The following is an 18,792-nucleotide window of genomic DNA, read 5'->3' as shown; positions in this document are numbered from 1 at the left end:
GTATATGCAAAAGTGTATCACAGTACCAGAACAGAACAGAACAGATATTTCAAACAATTACAGTAAATTACAGTTTTTCACAATTGCGTATGTAAATCATTGTGTTATAATCACGGCGAGAGCCTTCTTCACCCCTCCTCCTTCCACACCATCACGGCGGAAGCCTTCCTCACCCCTCATCCTCTCACACCCTTATATGGGCAGCATCCGCTCCCCGGATTCCCACGCTGCCAGTGAGCTAATTGACACGGCAGAGAGGGATTCCCTCGTCGGCGAGATGGTACTTCAGCCCACGGATCCTGCTCTACCCTCGTCGGAGTGTTAACCTAACTTCCTAGGTACGACAACTAACCCTAGCCTTGCTACTCAAGCCTTGTTGAATTACCTTGTCCTAATCCTGTTCTCTCTGTGCCCCAGGACCACCGCTCTGCTACTCCGCTCACCTGGGTGCCCCGTGCGGCACACGGAATGCACGATTCCTCGTCTAATGAACATTCTTGTACCTGTCGCACATTCTTGACCTGTAAACCTGTCTGCTTGGGGGGTAACAATTAAAACCAACCTAAACCGCTCCATTCTCTCTCCTCCTGTGTTCTGCAATTGGGCTCCGCCAACCCCTATCCTTTTAATTTTTATTTTTTTTGTCTTTTTCCCCCTCCATTTTCCTCCGATTTTCTCCCATCCCAATGTTAGTCGTATGCCAATTCCCAGTCCCTTCCTGGTCGCTGCGCTTTACCCCCCACAGTCAGATCATTTGGGAGAGTGGAGGCTACCACGTGCTTCCTCCGACACACGTCCAGCCAATCACCGCTTCTTTTCACCTGGCAGCGCGGATTCTCATTGAGAGGGCGTAGCGTGTGGGAGGACCACACTATCCCCCTCACGTCCAATCCGCGCTTAGCAGGCGCCCCGACCGAACTGTAGGAGTCGCTGTTTACAACGACCCGGACCCACCCCGCAAGCTTCTCCCACCCTCTGATACAGCCAATTGTATCAGTGCAGACGGCCAGCCAAGCTGGTGACAACCCCGGAGCTGTGAGCTGGATTCGAACAGGCGAATCAAGCTCACAGCTCCGGGGCTGGTGACGAACGCAATCTCCGCTCGACCACCTAACCGCCCGCCAACCCCTATCCTAACACATTGCTGCATTTTCAATATACAACAGTCATCATCAAATAATGCTGCCAAACTAAATCCTTCTGATCAAAGTGTTCTTTGGTCATAATGCAAAATGCTATACTCCTAATCTTGGGCTCAAAATATGTAATATATAGCATGCAAAAGTGAAACAACTGCACCGAATTAGATTACATTTCATGCTAAAGTTTATCATAGTGTCAGAGCAGTGGATATGTTCATCGTTGAAGTTTACTGTAATGATTGGTGCATTTTCAAATACCTACAACGGCCATTATCAAATAATGCGGTCAAACAGAAAATACTTGTTACCAAAACAGAGACTATGCAATGGTAATTTCATCATACTGTATGAAAGTTACTAAGAAAATCACAACTCAATGCAAAAATGTGTAAACACTATGTGATGTTTTTCATTACAGCAATTACATATCTCCACTATTCTTATCAATAAATTATGTCACAGTTTTTTGTAAGCAATTTGAAATTCAGTAACAATATACGTATACTGCATTTGGAAACATGACCGTCTGTAGTGTGGTAGTGAAAGGGTTAACCTTCTGTAGTGTGGTTGTGAAAGAGTTAACCCTTTGCCGTGTGGCAGTGACAGGGTTAACCTTCTGTATTGTCACAGTGAAAAGGTTAACCATTTGGTAGTGTGGTAGTGAAAGGGTTAACTAACTAGCAGTTCACAAGCCTCTCTTTATCTCCCATATTGGCGGGAGCAGCCGCCTTCGCCTGTGGAGTCTGTTAATTTCCCCTACAAGCTTGGTTAAATGGTTGTCGTGTGTGTAACTGTTTTCGCCTCGTGGTGCCCGTTCTCAGCTTTGCAGGGAAGGTGTCGTCATTGTGGCTAAGTGGCTTCTTTTTTTTTTACAGGCTAACTTCTCTGTCGGCTTAAAATAGCTGTAGTCGACTGTCTAGCCTGCCGGGAGAGGAAAAGCAGACCGCTGCTGCCACTACTAGAGCTTGAGAACGTCACCGAGAGGAGACGCCAGTTCTGGGTCTTAAGGCTGCCCAAGGCCCCTTAAATGACTCCAATTTTAGTGGGTCTTCTGACTTACCGCATTTAATGAGACCACAGGCTGCTACAGTGAAAAACAGGTGGTTTGTAGGTCACATCAGACCGTCTGTTTTTCTGTCGGTCTGTTGTAACCCTTTCACTACCACACTACCAAATGGTTAACCCTTTCACTGCGACAATACAAAAGGTTAACCCTTTCACTGCCACACAACATCAGGTTAACCCTTTCACTACCACACTACAGAAGGTTAACCCTTTCAGTACCACACTACAGACGGTTAACCTATACCTACTATGCCAGGGCTATTCAACTAAATTGTTCAGGGGGCCACATTGTCAGAAACCCAAGGGGCCAGGGGCCGGACTGCCACGGCGCCTCCCTGTGCTATGAATATATGTACACTTGACACAACACGCAACCACATTTTCACAACTTTTATTTAACTACATTGCAAAAGTAGTATACTTTTCAAAAAAAGTGCTTCATTTATGTGCCACATCTGCAACATCTCCTGCAGAAAGTGCTTCATTTATGACTGTGCAACAACTGCAACATCTCCTCAACATTTCAATATAAAAATAAAATAAAAAACAAACAAGTGCATGATGTGCATCTGAACATTCTAACATCAACACTTGAACAAAAAAACACATTTATAGTGCAGCTGAGCTTATGAAAAAGTGCTTCATGTCTGTGCAACAACAGCAAATCACAGCATCTTATTAGCACTTATTGTCCACTCTTAACTCTCAAACAACAGGGGGGTGGGGGGCAGACAGGCCTAGCCTACATACACACATCTAATGAGAGCGATTGCACTTCTTTGACTGGGCAATGGCAGAGAAAGAGGGTTCATAGGAAGTGAGGGCTACCCGCAAACAGTGATGCAAATGCTCATTTGTCAAGGAGGCACGTTGCTTGTTTTAATGGCATTCATGTGAGAGAAACTGGATTCACAGGTGTATGTTGAGCCAAACATTGTTAGCACAGATATTGCCAGCGTTTTTATTTTGGGGAATGTCTTGACATGAATACACTTTAACCAAAATGTTGTGGTGGATTCATTCTCAAGTGCCTGCTTCAGAGCAGATGATGCTTGCATGTCAATTATTTCAAGTTGCAGGAGACCTTCATCAATGTGAAGTGATGCAACTTGCAAGGAACTCTTGTCCTTTTGTGGAAATAGCAGCTACATTGGCAAATGGGTTGCTCACAAAATGCATCAATTCTCTGGACATGTCAAATTCATCAAATCGACTTGCAAAGTTTTCCCTCGATTTATCAATGAAATCTGTCATTAATTGAGTGACTTTTGGCTCAATTGTGCGTGTTAACGTTGACGCAGTTTGACAAACAATACCACTTACTGCCAGAGTTGTACCCTTCCTGCTGACTTGTTGTACAGACAACTTGTAAGTCTCTTTGGATAAAAGCGCCTGCTAAATGATTAAATGTAAAATATAATGCGGTGTTTAGGCGGGTGAATCGAGGACAAATCCTTATTGACAACGATGATGCGTGTCTCTGAGCTACAGCGACGGGGATAAAGTTCTTAGCCAAATGAGTTTCACAAAAAGTAATTTCACAGCCGTGGGCTGTCCCAGACAGAAACTCTTGTCTAGTCTGCTCGACTGAATGAACAAGTGTCCCACTGCAAACAGGAGCAATGATGCCGAAGGACGTCTTTCAATCTGGGGTGCCAGGGAGCATATTGCCAGTGCTTTGGTGGGTGCCAGAGATGTGATTAGTCTAATCACGAATGACTAATGACCGATAACTCTTTCAGCATTTTAAATGATTAAACAAACAAACAAAAATAAAGGACTCACTAGAAAAGTTTTTGCCAGGGGTGACCCTGGGTAAAAAAGGGTGGTGATGCCTATAGAGCAGCCTTCTGGCATCTTTTGGGGTAATGTGTAGCGTCCCCAGGGGTGTGTTGGTGATTTCAAAGCTGGTTGCACTGTTTTAATGACGCCACGTGCACGCGTGCTCCCGCGCATGCGCATATATGTTCCCGCGCGTGCGCACAGACTAAAGCCAATGCCTAATTGCCCCTATGAATGGAATGTAACACATTTCATTCACAAGTTTTGTGTGAATGTATCTGAGAACGTATTTGAACACACGTGACGACCTGCGCTATTGTTATGCAAAGTAGCCAGGTGAGTACTTAGCGAGTTGGCGCATCAGTCGAGTGCAGCGCATTCCTGTGTGCACGCGCGTCACGTGCTTCTGCTCACAGAGCCGGCTGCTCGGTGTGCAACCCCGTCCCATGAGCAATGCACCCCTGAGCGTCCCCCCATTGGAGCAAACAGACAGGAGTGACAACAAACACACAATATAGACCCTCACACAGTTTTCAAACAATATACGTTGGTGTGTGCAATGCATGCATGTTTGGCAGGCTGCAGTAGTCAGCTATCCAAGGAAATGTCCCAAAAAATACAGACCGATTTCCATATCGTGTGTAATTAATAAGTGGGTGGAAGAAATTAGCGAGTGGCCTTTATCATAATATCGATTTTGACAATGGACCCAACAACAACTGCAAGATTTTTAACAGTTTTACTTCAGTGGTTTGAGTTGGCCCAGGGTAAAGCTCTACTTCTGTTGCCAAAATACACATCTTTGTGATGGCACTGATGGAAAAAGGGTTTTCATCAAGAAGGACGTTTTATCAGGATTTATGCATACAAGATCCATAGCACTACAGGAAAGACTTGGAGAGAGACTTGGACGTGGGAGTGGTGCTTTCATCATGTCTTTCTAAGGCTATGTTCACACTGCAGGCCTTAGTGCTCAATTCTGACGTATTGCTCAGATCCCATTTCTTTTTGTTTGGCTGTTCACATTATTTTTAAAATGTGGCCAATATTACATTTCAGTGTGAACAGGGCCCTATTCCCCGTACCTGGTTCAACTAAGTCGATCAAGAGTCCCATTATCCAGATTCAGTTAACCCGATGTTTGAAGCCGGGATTTTCCTGTTCCTCGAAGGTGGATTCAGTCTTGTTAACTCAAACCAGACTTGAGACCCAGGATAAGTGCGCGCGGCCGCTTCAGTTGAAAAGCCATCACGTATCGATAGCAGAGATCCTGATTTTCTAACGGCATTGATTGATTAATTGATTTAAAACTTTATTAACAGATTGCAGTACGACTCAATCGCCTCGCCGACAAGTTAAATGCATTATCTATAGGCTAATTTTAAGTCCCTCATTACCCCAATCAATCAGATTATATTTCTTCAAACTTGCCTGCTGGCAGTAGGTTTATGGAATGGATAATCAAATGAGATCTTGCTAGCGAAAATAATTAGTTAAGTTATACAGAATAAGGATACGGCTCTCTTACCCATTGATTGATGTATGGTGGATCTTTTACTTATCTCCACTGTGGTGTAACAGACTCTCTGGCTGTTTCCCTGTCGGCCTCTGCTTGTTAAATTGAGCCGCATTGAGCTTCATCATCAGCAGAGATATGGGTCGACAGAGCTGAGTGATCCCCGGGCAGTGCGGGGCAGCCTCTCAGCTTTGTCTCGTGGTGTGTCTTGTGGAGAAAGCCTCAACAGGTGTGCGCGCGGAGTCATTCCCATCACTCAACCCCAGGGGTGTAAAAAGTATGCAGAAATTATAGTTAAGTGAAAGTATGGATACCGTCTCAAAAACATACTCAAGTAAAAGTCAGAGTATCTGGCTAAAAACACACTTGAGTAAAAGTAAAAAAGTTTCTACTTTTAAATGTACTTAAGTACTAAAAAGTTAAAGAAAAAAAAATTCTGACTGTCTATTCTTCTGATAGCAGGTGTTTAATCAAAGATCCCCGCTTTCTAGTCTTGCACAAGGACCAATCAGCATGGGTATGGGCTGGTTCATTTTCCACTGATGGGGATTTGATTGGCTGTTTTTAAATAAAGTGCGGCCGCAGGATTAATAACGTTAACGTTAGTTCGGCCAGATAAACAAATATACTAATTAAAATGGTTGGGCCTGCGAGATTTGTACTTTGTACTTTGTAGGTCTGCATTTAAAATGTAAGGAGTAAAAAGTATGTTTTTTTTCTCTGAAATGTAATTGAGTAAAAGTACAAGTATACAAACCTAATAATACTTGAGTAAAGTACAAATCCCCAAAAACAGTACTTAAGTATTGTAAGGAAGTACAATTACTCAAGTACTTTACCCCCCTGCTCAACCCGATTCATTGTTGCTATGACGACTGGCTGTGTGGCTCTCTCTCTCTCTGCTATCTATCCGTCTGTAGGTAGATGAGGCCTAACGAGGTCCAGCGCTGATTTAGCGTCTGTCGTGTTACTCTTTGTGCCAACTCGTTTACTCAGTCATGTAGAAAATTAAATGTGACATCACACCGTAGTAAGAGTTTTGCATTATGCAGATGAGAGTATGCTCTTGATGCACACGCACACACACACACACACACACACACACACACACACACACACACACACACACACACACACACACACACACACACACACACACACACACACACACACACACACACACACACACACACACACACACACACACACACACACACACACACACACACACACACACACACACACACAAAAAACTAAGGAGCAGCAGGTCTTCTATGACTCTAAAGGTAGGCATCACATCTACAAGCTGACCGTAAAAACAAAGAAACATTTCAAAACTGTATGTGATTGTAAATCCCAAATTAATAATGAAGCAACAGGACATCTGTCAACTCAGAACTCTGTCTTGTTCGACTCTCACTCGGCCCCCCAGAGAAGCTGAGCCTCCGGTAACACAGTTAAAAAAAGAGAAAAATTTCAGAAAATTACCTTTACTCTGATGACTTTTCACAGGAAAAATTCACAGCCACTTCCCGTCAAGAGAGAAAAGATTACAAAAGGGTTGACGGCCACCATTCACAGGCAGAGAGAGCAAATACCCACTGCTCTGTTTCCTACTTCCATTTCATAGGAGAAGAAGAAGAAGAAAAAAGAAGAGCGCATGCACACACAGACACACTATAATAAGGGGCTGGCTGGAGAGTGTGGTCGTCTGACCATGTGTCCCGCTCTGGACCTGGAGAGGGGAGGGGATGTTTAGAGAAAGGGTTGGAACTCAAAAGATTTCTTTCTTTGAGAGAGGAACTAGGGGCTGGGAAAGGGGGGGGCGGAGGTTGGGGTTGCTAATCTAGTTCACATCTGTACACTGTGTGTTGGGGGACAGATGAAAGGGGGAAACACTCATTTATGAGCATCACAAATATCCATTTCCTATTCTTAAAAGAAATGACTAGTATCTTAGATATGACTATATTACTGGGGTATGTGTCATTAAGTCATACTCATTAAAGTGCACTTGAGAGGAGGGAAAACGACCCTTGGTGAGATGTGAAGATCTCTCACCAGTGCAGGTCTGTTGGAAGGGTTGTTTCTTTTTTCTTTTTGGCTACTCACTTAAAAAAACTGCATAGGAAAAATGCTCTCTAAGAAAATTGCTGTTTTATCTATAAAAGCCTAGATAGTGTGAGTTTTTGGAAAAGGCTCTTTTTGGAACACTGAGCACAGGAAACTGGAAATAGATAGAGAGAGAGAGAGAGAGAGAGAGAGAGAGAGAGAGAGAGAGAGAGAGAGAGAGAGAGAGAGAGAGAGAGAGAGAGAGAGAGAGAGAGAGAGAGAGAGAGAGAGAGAGAGAGACAGACAGACAGACAGACAGACAGACAGACAGACAGACAGACAGACAGACAGACAGACAGACAGACAGACAGACAGACAGACAGACAGACAGACAGACAGACAGACAGACAGACAGACAGGGCCTCCCTTCTTTTTTTACTGCCTTTAACTGGTTCATCTTTAGAATCTGCAAATGTCCTTCCAAAATGTCCAATTGAGACATGCTAGTAATACATCCTTAGCTTTGAACCTAAACTAAACCAGTTCATCCGTTAACAAACATTCCTAGAACAGTATCAAAGGCAGATAACGCTGTAAACTGATAAGATGGCGGGGCTTGTCTTGGCACCAAGACCAAAAAGAGCCAGTGAATGCAGCCAGTATTGTAATCGGCCTCATTTATTTCCAAGTGTTCATGATACATTGTTGTATGTTTTAAAAATCGATTGTGTGTGTTTTGTAATCTCATATGCCACATACACAGTTTCCCACAATGACTCCTAAGTTTAAATTAAGTTTAAATAAATAAACATACAACAATGTAGCCCCAGAGTGGGGTACATTTATAACAGCTGTGTCAGCATGTATCGGCTAACATTTTTGTGTTGTTTTTTGGTCTAGCCTTCATGTTACTGGCCAACATCATTGTTACGAAGGATCAGATTAAACCGAATATATATATTTATTGATTGATATATATTGCATAATATTTGTATATCGTTTGATATCCCTTGTGTATTCCTTGTACATATACACGGAATATCCCTTTAGCCTAGTACAGACCATAATATTTCGTTCTCCTATTGGACAGCGGTCCCTTAGGCGCCATTGCCATACCTCCAAGGTCTGGTTCAAAGTCACCGCCAAAGACTTGCCTGGACATGAACGGTTCTGCGCAAGGATATGAGACAGGAATAAAGCTGGTACTAGTTTGTTCACCTAACGTATAAATACGGCGCAGGTGAATACAGAAGTAGAGTTACCCAATAAGTTGAAGCCTCACCCACGATACAACGTGCGGTGAAGTATGGCCTGTTTGGCCCCAAATAGAGCATTGAGACCGCGTGCGAATTAATAACTGAAGTATCAGAGTTTAACGCTGTACCGTCGAGTTCGACCTATTCTATTAATTCAGTAATAGTCTATTTGTGTATAGTGTATCGTGCGGCTACCGTTCTACAGTGACCAGCATCACCAACGTTTCCTCGTACCAGCTGGTGTGCTTATCCAGGCTGGGCTGCTTACCCTGGCGCTTTCACCCGAGGAGCCCTAGACGAGGACCGTGTGGATCATGTACACTGGATAACCTACCGACGACTGCATAGCCCTTTTCGGCTGGATTATATTTGCTTTTGGTCCTGTAATTGATGGAGCGGAGAATCGCCTACACCCACAATTGTGTGGGATTTACCCTGTGAGGAGCCACGTCGAGCCCGCCTCTCAGAAGCCTGAGGCCGGCTAGCTTTCTTCCATGCGGAGCTGCATGCTACGGAGAACAGCTGTATTCGTCTGCGGATCAAGAGATTATTGCACCGTCTCCTGTACTTGGAGTCTCTTTATCATCGTTGACCCAGACTCTACTACCGACAAATCCTCTCCCCTTGCTGGCTTACGACCGGAGGGACCCTACCAGTATCTCCCGCTATCTTACCAGAGTACCATGGATATAATTCCTAAGATTCAGGTTGTATTATTATCTCCTGCGTAATATGAGAATGGACATACGTTATTGATTTGCCTACGCACATTCCTTTGCCTTATAAGCGCATCCAAAGTAAAGTATATTATGTACTATCATTGCTGGTAATAAATACTTAAACCCAGTTTTGTGTGGAACCGAGTCATTGTGGGAAGTGTTCATCATAAGATACCTGTGTACTGTATGGCCAGTAGTAATGTACATAAGACAGTAGTGGTTTAATGATACCATACTTATTAATACAGTCAGGGAATTGTACCCCTCAGTTACAATTGGTCCTTCGAGCCGGATGGTAACTAGCGTAATATTAATATAGTGGTATTAATATTGACATGGCCAATGATGAACACTCCACAAACGGTTCTCCTAAAATAGATCGCCCGCAGCGTAGACGGCAGACACCTCAGTACTTAGAGGATTACGTTGCCAGTATACTACCTAGCTTTCTACAGATGTTAAACGCGGAAAAAGTAGATAGTAAAATTATGTCCGACCCTACCGACCAGGCTACCCTGCCAGTAGAGACCCTAGTGGGTTCTAACGTAACTGACCAAGCTCACGGTGGGGACCAGGAGGGACCTGACATGACTTTACCCCCCGCCAAGACCGAAGAAGTAGTCCCCGGAGAGCTCCAGGATAAAGAAAGCCCTCCAGGGATGGAACCCGACCCACCACAAGAAGGGACGCGCACCCCGGAGATGGATCTCCTCGATACGCCACAGGAGAACGGATCTCCAACGAGTACTACCAGGAGCAGATCACCTCAACCAGCGTCTTCCCCCAGCGAGGCGGACAAGATGCTGGCGCAGGCCTTTATCGCCAGCCTGGCAGCCTCAACCGAGCGCGATCGACTCCAAGCACAGACGCTTAGCGAGCGCGAACATTCTTCCATGGAAAGAGAACGCCTTCAAGCGCAGCAACGGAGTGACGAAGACCGCATACGCCTAGAGATTAGACGCCTCCAGACGGAAGAGAATATGGGAAGAGACCGCGCCGAAGCCCAGCGCGCCGCCGCCGGTGCCCAACGAGAAGCAGAGCGCGACCTCGCTCTCACCAAGCGCGAAGCCGAGCGCGACCGATTACAAGCGCAGATAATGGAGCAGCTGATTACCAGGGCAACCCCCCCTCCCTCCGCACGGGGCTCCAGGGCCTCGTCAAGACAAGGGTCAAGGGCACCCTCCCCTACCCGATCAAGCGACCCTGAGCCCAACCACCAGAGAGAGCCTATACCCCTCTCCGAACCCCTTCCCCGACCGGTCCAAGCGAGACCCAGCTACAGGGAAGAACCGGTCTATACCGCGGAGAGGCTAAATAGACGACTACAGGATCTAGATGACCTGCCAGAGGAAGAAGAAGAGGGAGAGGAGGAGAGTCAAGCCCAACAGCATCACAGTACTCCACAGGACCAGGAGGTCCAGTACAGCCCAGACTTTACCCCCGCGGCTCTGCGCTACAGACCCCCAACTCAATTCACGGGTGAGCTTGACGCACGACCAGCCCCGAGGAACAGCACCTGGGTACGCGGGCCTTGGTACCCAGCAGGTACCAGCCCACCACGACACGTAAGAGGAGACTCGCCTAGGAGGCCTCTCCTCCAACGCTCACCGATGTGCCAGCCATCCATGGCATCGTACCTTGGCACACCGACGTTCCCGGACTTCACACACGAGAACAGAGCACAGTACACAGAGCTACGAATGTGCTTAGAGACAATGATGTCCGATGTAGCTGATGAACCGTACAAATATGCTATCCTACTCAAGCACCTCAAGGTGCCCCGAGCGCACAATATAGCGCTGGCATATTCCACCTCTACTACCCCATACACCGCGGCTCTAGCAGCACTCGACCAAAGATATGGACGCATATGGGACTACGTAATACAAGAGATAAGGAATATTGACCGTCTACCCCCAGCCACAGACAATCGCTCACTAGATGACCTGTCTATCAAGGTACAATCCCTGGTAGGGATGCTGGGGGCGCAAAAGGAAAAGGGCATGTACGAACTGCACGCAAACTCTAATGTCGAGAGGATTTTAGAGAAGCTTCCGCCCGCCCGACAAGAGCGTTTCAGGCGGCAAAGAGACCACCGTGATCCTAACGGTCCCGAGCCATCCCTCCTAGACCTAGCCGACTTCCTGGCGAGAGAAGTCAACAGCCTACGGTTGGATACGTTCGTGCGGAGCACACCAAGCTCCAGAGAGGGACCTAGGAGAGCAAACGATGACCGCAGACTGGTGACCGTCATGCACCAAGCAGAATCAGTACCGAGCAACAAGAACCACAGTACCCCCTCGATGAAAGAGAAGTGGAAGATTGTGTGCCCGTACTGCGAAAAGGAACACTGGCTGTCACACTGTGACACATTCAAGAAGATGACCGCCGACGAGGTGAGTCAATGGATAAAGTTTCAAGTTTCTTTAAGTTTCTTTAATAGTTGTCATACAGAAGTACAGAATACTTTCATACAAAATGCTTCTTACTGTTACGCTCCAGAGACTGTGCTAGACAAGATAGTATCAAACATAGTATACGTGTAATTTAGAAGAAGAAAAAGAGGTCACAGTGTTCGGTATAGACATATGTACAATGTTCTGAGTTACCATATAATATACAATACTATTGTAACTGAGGGGTACAATTCCCTGACTGTATTACTAGATATGATACTTACTACCACTACCTTTGTACTTAATATTCGGCCACCCAGTACACGGCATAAATATATTATGATGAACACTGTCACGTAGATGAAACGGATCCAACACAAATGTACGAATTAGAAATAGGTCTTTATTTCTACACAGCGATGGTGTGTAGAGCAAGCACTTAATCAAATCAATCACATTTATGAAGGGGAATTAGTATGCACTTTTATGGCAAGAGTATTCGTCGGTATATCAATAGAGAATGTCCAATCTCTGAAGGCGCAGGTGGTACATATACGACCTGGAATAGTTAAGGAATAACAGCAATGATACTTTAATGATTATAGACTGGATACACTAGGGGGGGTTAATCCGGTCGCTTGTAAGCCGACAGGAGTAGGAAGGGGGGGGGGGTAGAGTCCGGCTGCCACATCCGGCCAAGGGTATCCCAGGTGAACCCACTGTAGTGCCGTTCAATGCGCCGGCGATCCTTGGACCACAGATGAAAGCAGATGGACTCTTTGTGGGCCGGCGTCCTCCGGTCCACGGAGGAGAGACGTGAAGCGACCTCGTCTTGCAGAGCGTCTCCTCACCTTGCGTCCTCTCCAGGGGGGGGGGGTTCCAACACACGGCAGTGTCGGGGGTCTTTATCCATGGAATAATCAACGTATACAAAGCATAATCCGTGCCTGGGAAGGCGGGCTGTCGTCGGTAGAATAATCCGGTATACAGGTCCACTCGCTCGTCGGCTCTGGGGCTCCTCGGGTGCAATCTCACATGGGGTCGATCATCCTGGATAAGCAGCCAGTTCTCTGCCCGAAACGATGGGGTGCTGACTACGGTAGTATTCTCACCGCACGAAGCACTATATATTAACAGACTATTATTAGCTTAATAGACTACGTCCAACTCGACGATATAGTGCCAAATATGACTATTCAAATATTAATATACACGATGTCTCAATACCGATGGTAGGCCGAACTTGGCCTTACTCCCACACGTGGCATCGCGGGGAGGCTTTACGTCTGTGACTCTATTGGAGGGTAAGAAACTGGACTGAAAAGGAAGTCCTACTTTAGTAGCGCAGTATATATACGCACTATGAACAAATAGTCCCATTAGTGGTGCGGTAGCCAGATTCCTACGCGGAACTAGGACTTGTTCGTACATGTTGAGCGGTACGTTTGAACTGGGTCTGGGGGGTATGGCAGCCTGGCACCAAGGTCTCGACCAATAGTAGAATGGAGACTATTATGGGATGTTCAGTAGGCTAGAATGGATATTCAATGCATATTGTACAAGGAATATACAAGGGATATCAGGGAATATTAGAGAATATACAAATACAATTAAATATATATATATAATAAATATATATATTCGGTTTAATCTGGCCCTTCACAACAGCCACCCCCTGATTGGTCCCAGACCTAATCAGTTAAGCAGAGACAGATTAATCGCGTTGTCTATTTACACATAAGGGTTTGCTGTAGGGGTCAGTCAACTTCACAAAGTCATAGGGTTATAGGGTCATGGTCATCATCGATTGTGTCTGGGAGTCGGGGCAGTTCTATGAGCCTCGCCACGGGACGGGTGTAAGTGCGACCCTGGACAAGCACTTCAGCTGCTCGGACCTTGCCGTCGGCACCGGTGATCACTTTGCTTACGCGGCCGGCCGGCCACATAGCTCTGGGCAGTGATTGATCAATAATCATGACGACTGTTCCTTCTGTCAAATTGTCTCTCTCCTTTACCCACTTCTGGCGGGTCTGTAGAGACGGTAGGTAGTGCAGTAGGAAACTGCTCCAAAACTTGTCGGCTAATACTTGGCTGTACCTCCACATTCGTCGGCCGTTCGCTTCTTCAGGCCGGTACATTGTCTGGGGTAACGCAGGATCTAGCCGCCCCATCAGGAGTGTGTTGGGGTCTGCGGAGATAACAGTGCTCAATCCACAGAACACAGGCTTCTTATTCTCAGCCTCCTCCTGACTGGCTTCCCTCGGGATAGGCGTGGGCCACTCTCCTTCCGGGAGCTTTAGGAATGCTGGGCCGTCACTGTAGACATTGCGACGGGTGAGGTCATCTAGGGGCATTCCCCGGGTGATGACGTCAGCTGGGTTCTGTTTTGTATCAACGTAGCGCCACTCTGTTTCTCCGGTTAACTCTTCGGTTAAGTCTTGAATCTCGGTGACTCTGACTCCCACGAAGACTTTGTACTTGCATGAGTCCGATTTGATCCAGGCGAGTACTGTCGTGGAATCTGACCACAGGATTGTTCTAGACACCGGTATGGTGAGCTCACGTTGGATGAGCGTGGCTAGGTGCGCTCCGGCTAGGGCTGCGCAGAGCTCTAGGCGTGGGATAGATTGTTGCTTGCGTGGGGCTATTCTCGAGCGGGCGAGGACAAATGCTGTGTAGATCTCTCCCCCCCTTTCTTGGGCCCGCAAGTAGGCTACTGATCCGTATGCGACCTCTGAGGCGTCACTGAAGACGTGTAAGTCCATTTTACATGTCTCTGGCCTCACCGTGGGTGGGAAGTAGCTTCGGCGCATATTAACGCCTGGGAGTGAGTGGAGCTCCATCTCCCACTCTCTCCAGGTGGATGCAAGGTGTGCGGGAATGGGGTCGTCCCAGCCCTGGTCCTTGTCCCACAATGCTCGTACAATCATTTTTGCCCTGGTGGTGTACGGTAGAATACATCCTAGCGGGTCATATTGTCGGGCGAGTGTTGTGTACACACTCCGTCTGGTGGTCGGCGCCGCCGCCGGCCTTCCCTGCTCCGTAGTCAGGGGCTTGTGTCTGTAGTGAAGCGAATCTGTTTTGAATCGCCACACCAATCCCAGGGTCATCTCCTGGGCTTCTCCCGGGATTGTAGCCATCCAGGTCTCGCTGCTGGCTGCCTTGTCCTCGGAGGAGAGGCTGCGCAGTACTTGCGGATCGCTGCTGGCCCACTGCCTGAGATCAAAGCCGCCTTTGATCAATGAGGCGCGGAGTTTAATCAGGAGAGCCTTGGCTTCTTCCTGGGTTGAAAGGCTTTGTAGACAGTTGTCTACGTAGAAGCTGTTCTTTACGCTGTGTCGGACCTCTTCGTCCGCTGCTGGGTCCTCTGCTACATGTTTCTGTAGTGCAAATGTAGCACAGCAGGGGCTGCACGTCGTTCCGAAGGGGAGGACTTCCCATTGGTAGATGGCTGGGTGCTCATCTCCTGGCTTCTCTCTCCATAGGAACCGTAACAGGGGCTTGTCCTCCTCTACTAATCTCACCTGCAGGAACATTTCTTTAATGTCCCCGCTGATGGCCACCTTTTCCTGGCGGAAGCGGAGTAGAACGCCGAGTAGGGAGGGGCCGAGTGTGGGACCGGGCAGTAACTCTTTATTCAGATTTTGGGATCCGATCTGGTAGCTGCAGTTAAATACTATGCGGTCTTTACCGTTGTGATGGACCTTGTGGTGAGGCACATACCACGATTCAGTGGTCTGGTCAGCCTCTTTAATGTCCATCTTTGTGACGTGTCCCGCTGTGATGAGCTTCTCAATCTCAGCGCGGTATACACTCTCTTGGGCGGGGTTCTTGGCTAAGCGCCGCTCCGTGTTCAGCAGGTACTGTTCTGTGGCGTCTGTCTTGGCGTGGAAAGTAGGCATTCCTTCTCGCCGCAGGAGTGGCGTGGCGTATCTCAACACGCCTTTGACCGGGACTCTCTTGGTCCCTGTCTCGAGGAGGTGAATGGCGTAAATGTCATCTTTAGAGCGAATGTCTTTCTTTCCGTTCTTAAAGGGCATTTGTTCCAAGGTCCATAACCGCTCTACGTGTTGCAGGAGTGCGGTTTCTCCCTCTGTGACTCGGGAGTGGAGACATCTAGTGGCTGTACTTCGGTTGAGAGATTTGGCGAGCGGGCCTTGGAGAGTCCATCCCAAACGGGTCTCGACTGCTGCAGGACAGCCTCGGGGTCCGGTATGAACCCGGTCTATCGGGACAATGAGGTCTGCATGGTCGGAGCCTATCAACAGGGTCGGCATAGCATTGTCTATGAGCGGGATCGGTAACTTGCGCAGATGTGCATATTTCTCCATCAGCTTGGCGACGGGGTATGTGTACCGCGACAGTCCTATTTCTTGGCTGGTGAAAGCGTCTGTAATCTGGTACCGTCGCTCAGGCTGGCCGCTTGCTGCGATAGAGAATGAGACATTCTCGCCCTTTATCGTCTTCAAATCTCGTCTTATTGTCCGAATTGTCATTTGGGTTTCGCTTCCCCGCAGCCCTAGCTGGGCCGCAGCGGAGGCGAGCAGAAAGGTCTTCTCTGACCCGTCATCGAGGACGGCGTAAGTGTCCAGGACTTTATTCTGGTAGCTTAGTGTCACACGCACTACTTTTAGGAGTACTCGGGCTCCACTGCTGCTGGCGGGATCGATGTACATGACGCTCGCTTTGCTGCTGGATGGTGCGGGTGAAGGGCGCCGTCTGTTACTGTCGTGAAGTATGTCCAGATGGGCTCCATCGCACTTGGTGCACCTTTTCTTTAAGCGGCATTCGGCTGCCATGTGTGAGCGCGCACAGCGAAAACAGCGCTTGTTGGACTTTATCCATTGACTTGCTTCCTCCGCGTTCAGCTTGGGGAAGGAGTCACATTGCGCTAGCCAGTGTTCTTTCTCACAGTAGGGGCACACTATCTTCCACTTCTCCGTTCTGGAGGGGGTACTGTGGCTCCTGCTGCTCGGTACTGACTCCGATTGGTGCATCACAGTCACCGATCTTCTTCCATCATTTAGTCGTCTGGTTCCTTCTCTGGAGCCAGGGGTGCTCCGTCCGAATGTATCTAGCCGTAGGCTGCTGACTTCTCTCGCCAGGAAGTCTGCTAGATCGAGGAGGTTCGGTTCGGGGCCATTCGGGTCTCGGTGGTCTCTCTGCCGCCTAAAACGCTCCTGTCGAGCGGGCGGCAGCTTCTCCAAGATCCTTTCCACATTTCAGTTGGCGTAAAGTTCATGCCTCCCCTTCTCTCTCTGCGCTCCCAACATCCCTACCAGGGACTGCACTCTGATGGACAGGTCGTCCAGTGCTCGATTGTCTATTGCTGGGGGTAAGCGGTCGATGTGTCGGATCTCCTGGATCACGTAATCCCATATGCGCCCATACCTCTGGTCCAATGCTACCAGCGCTGCTGTGTATGGGGTGGTGGAAGTCGCGTAGGCGAGCGCTATATTATGTGCACGGGGTACCTTTAAGTGCTTCAGTAGGATGGCGTATTTATGGCGTTCATCCAATACATCCACCAACATGGTCTCCAGACACATGCGGAGTTCTGTATACTGGGCCCGGTTCTCTTGGGTGAAGTCGGGTACCATAGGCGTGCCAATGTATGACGCTGACTGTGGATACATCGGCGAGCGTTGGGGGAGAGGCCTCCTAGGCGAGTCTCCTCCCGCTCCTTGGTATGGGCTGGTACCGGCAGTGTACCATGGCCCGCTTGTCCAGGTGCTGTTCCTCGGTGCGGGTCGTGCGTCGTGCTCACCCGGGTATAGAGTCGGGGGTCTGTAGCGCAGCTCCGCGGGAGTATAGCCTGGGCTGTACCGGACCTCCTGGTCCGGTAGAGTACTGTGCTGTCGTCGGGCGTGGTTCTCCTCCTCTTCCTCTTCGTCTTCAGTTAGGTCATCCAGTGCTTGTAGTCTCTGGTTTAGCCTCTCCACAGGATATGCTGCTCCTTCCCGGTTGCTAGGTCTCGCTTGGACCGGTGGGGGGAGGTGGTCTGTGGGGGGTATAGACCTCGTCTGTTGGTCAAGTTCAGGGTTGTTTACTCGGCTAGGGGATGCCGCCCTGGAGGTGTGTCTAGACGAGTTCCTGGAGCCTCTGGCGGAGGGAGAGGGTGTTGTCCGTCTGATCAGCTGTTCTATTAGTTGCGCTTGCTGTCTGTCGCGCTCTGCGTCCCGTAGAGCACCAGCAGCTGCTCGCTGGCTGTCTGCTCGGTCTCGGGCCACATTCTCTTCCCTCTGAATGCGTCTTATTTCTAGACGTATATGCTCTTCTTCGCTCCGCTGCTGGATCTGCAGTCGGTCGCGTTCAGCAGCGGCGTTCAGGCTGATGAGGAAGGCCTGCTGTAGGGTCCTCTCTGCCTCGCTGGGAGAAGGCGGTTGTATAGGGGAGCCTTCCCTCGGGGTACTCCTTGCGGAGCCTTGGAGCTCTATCTCCACGGTGCTCTCCCCGTCTTCTTCCGTGCCGAGTTCTCTCTCGGTAGCGTTGTATTCCTCCCGGGACTCATCGGGGACTACTTCTTCAGTACTGGCGGGGTGTGAAGTCATGTCTGGTTCCCACTGGTCCCCACGTGAACTTGGTCAGTTACATTAGAACCCGTAGGGGCCTCTATGGTCGGGGTAGTCTGGGCGTTGGGGTTAGACATACTTTTACTTTCTAGTTTTACCGCGTTTACTGTTAGTAGAAGACTAGGTTGTTGACTGACAGCGTAAGCCTCTAAGTACTGAGGGAGCCGTCGTTCGCGCTGCGGGCGTTGGTTAGGAGGATCGTTTCGTGGAGTGTTCATCATAGGCCATTTCAATATTAATAACACTATATTAATATTACACTAATTACCATCCGGCTCGAAGGACCAATTGT

General features: G+C 48.3%; 1 protein-coding gene across 1 annotated transcript in view; it reads right to left on the bottom strand.

Moving 5' to 3' along the window:
- LOC311229105 (uncharacterized protein) overlaps window positions 1–7,213 on the bottom strand; it is a 63,082-nt gene extending 55,869 nt beyond the window's left edge. The window contains exon 1 of the mRNA XM_084315119.1: window positions 6,994–7,213. The gene's annotated coding sequence lies outside the window, so the exon portion shown is untranslated. The remainder of the gene's footprint in view (window positions 1–6,993) is intronic.
- Between the last annotated feature and the right edge of the window lie 11,579 nt (window positions 7,214–18,792).

The sequence above is a fragment of the Notolepis coatsorum genome (assembly GCF_963971535.1).
Source record: "Notolepis coatsorum genome assembly, chromosome: 5".
NCBI classification, from domain to species: Eukaryota; Metazoa; Chordata; class Actinopteri; order Aulopiformes; family Paralepididae; genus Notolepis; species Notolepis coatsorum.
The sequence above is the reverse complement of the archived record's forward strand: the minus strand, read 5'-3'. Positions and strand labels throughout refer to the sequence as shown.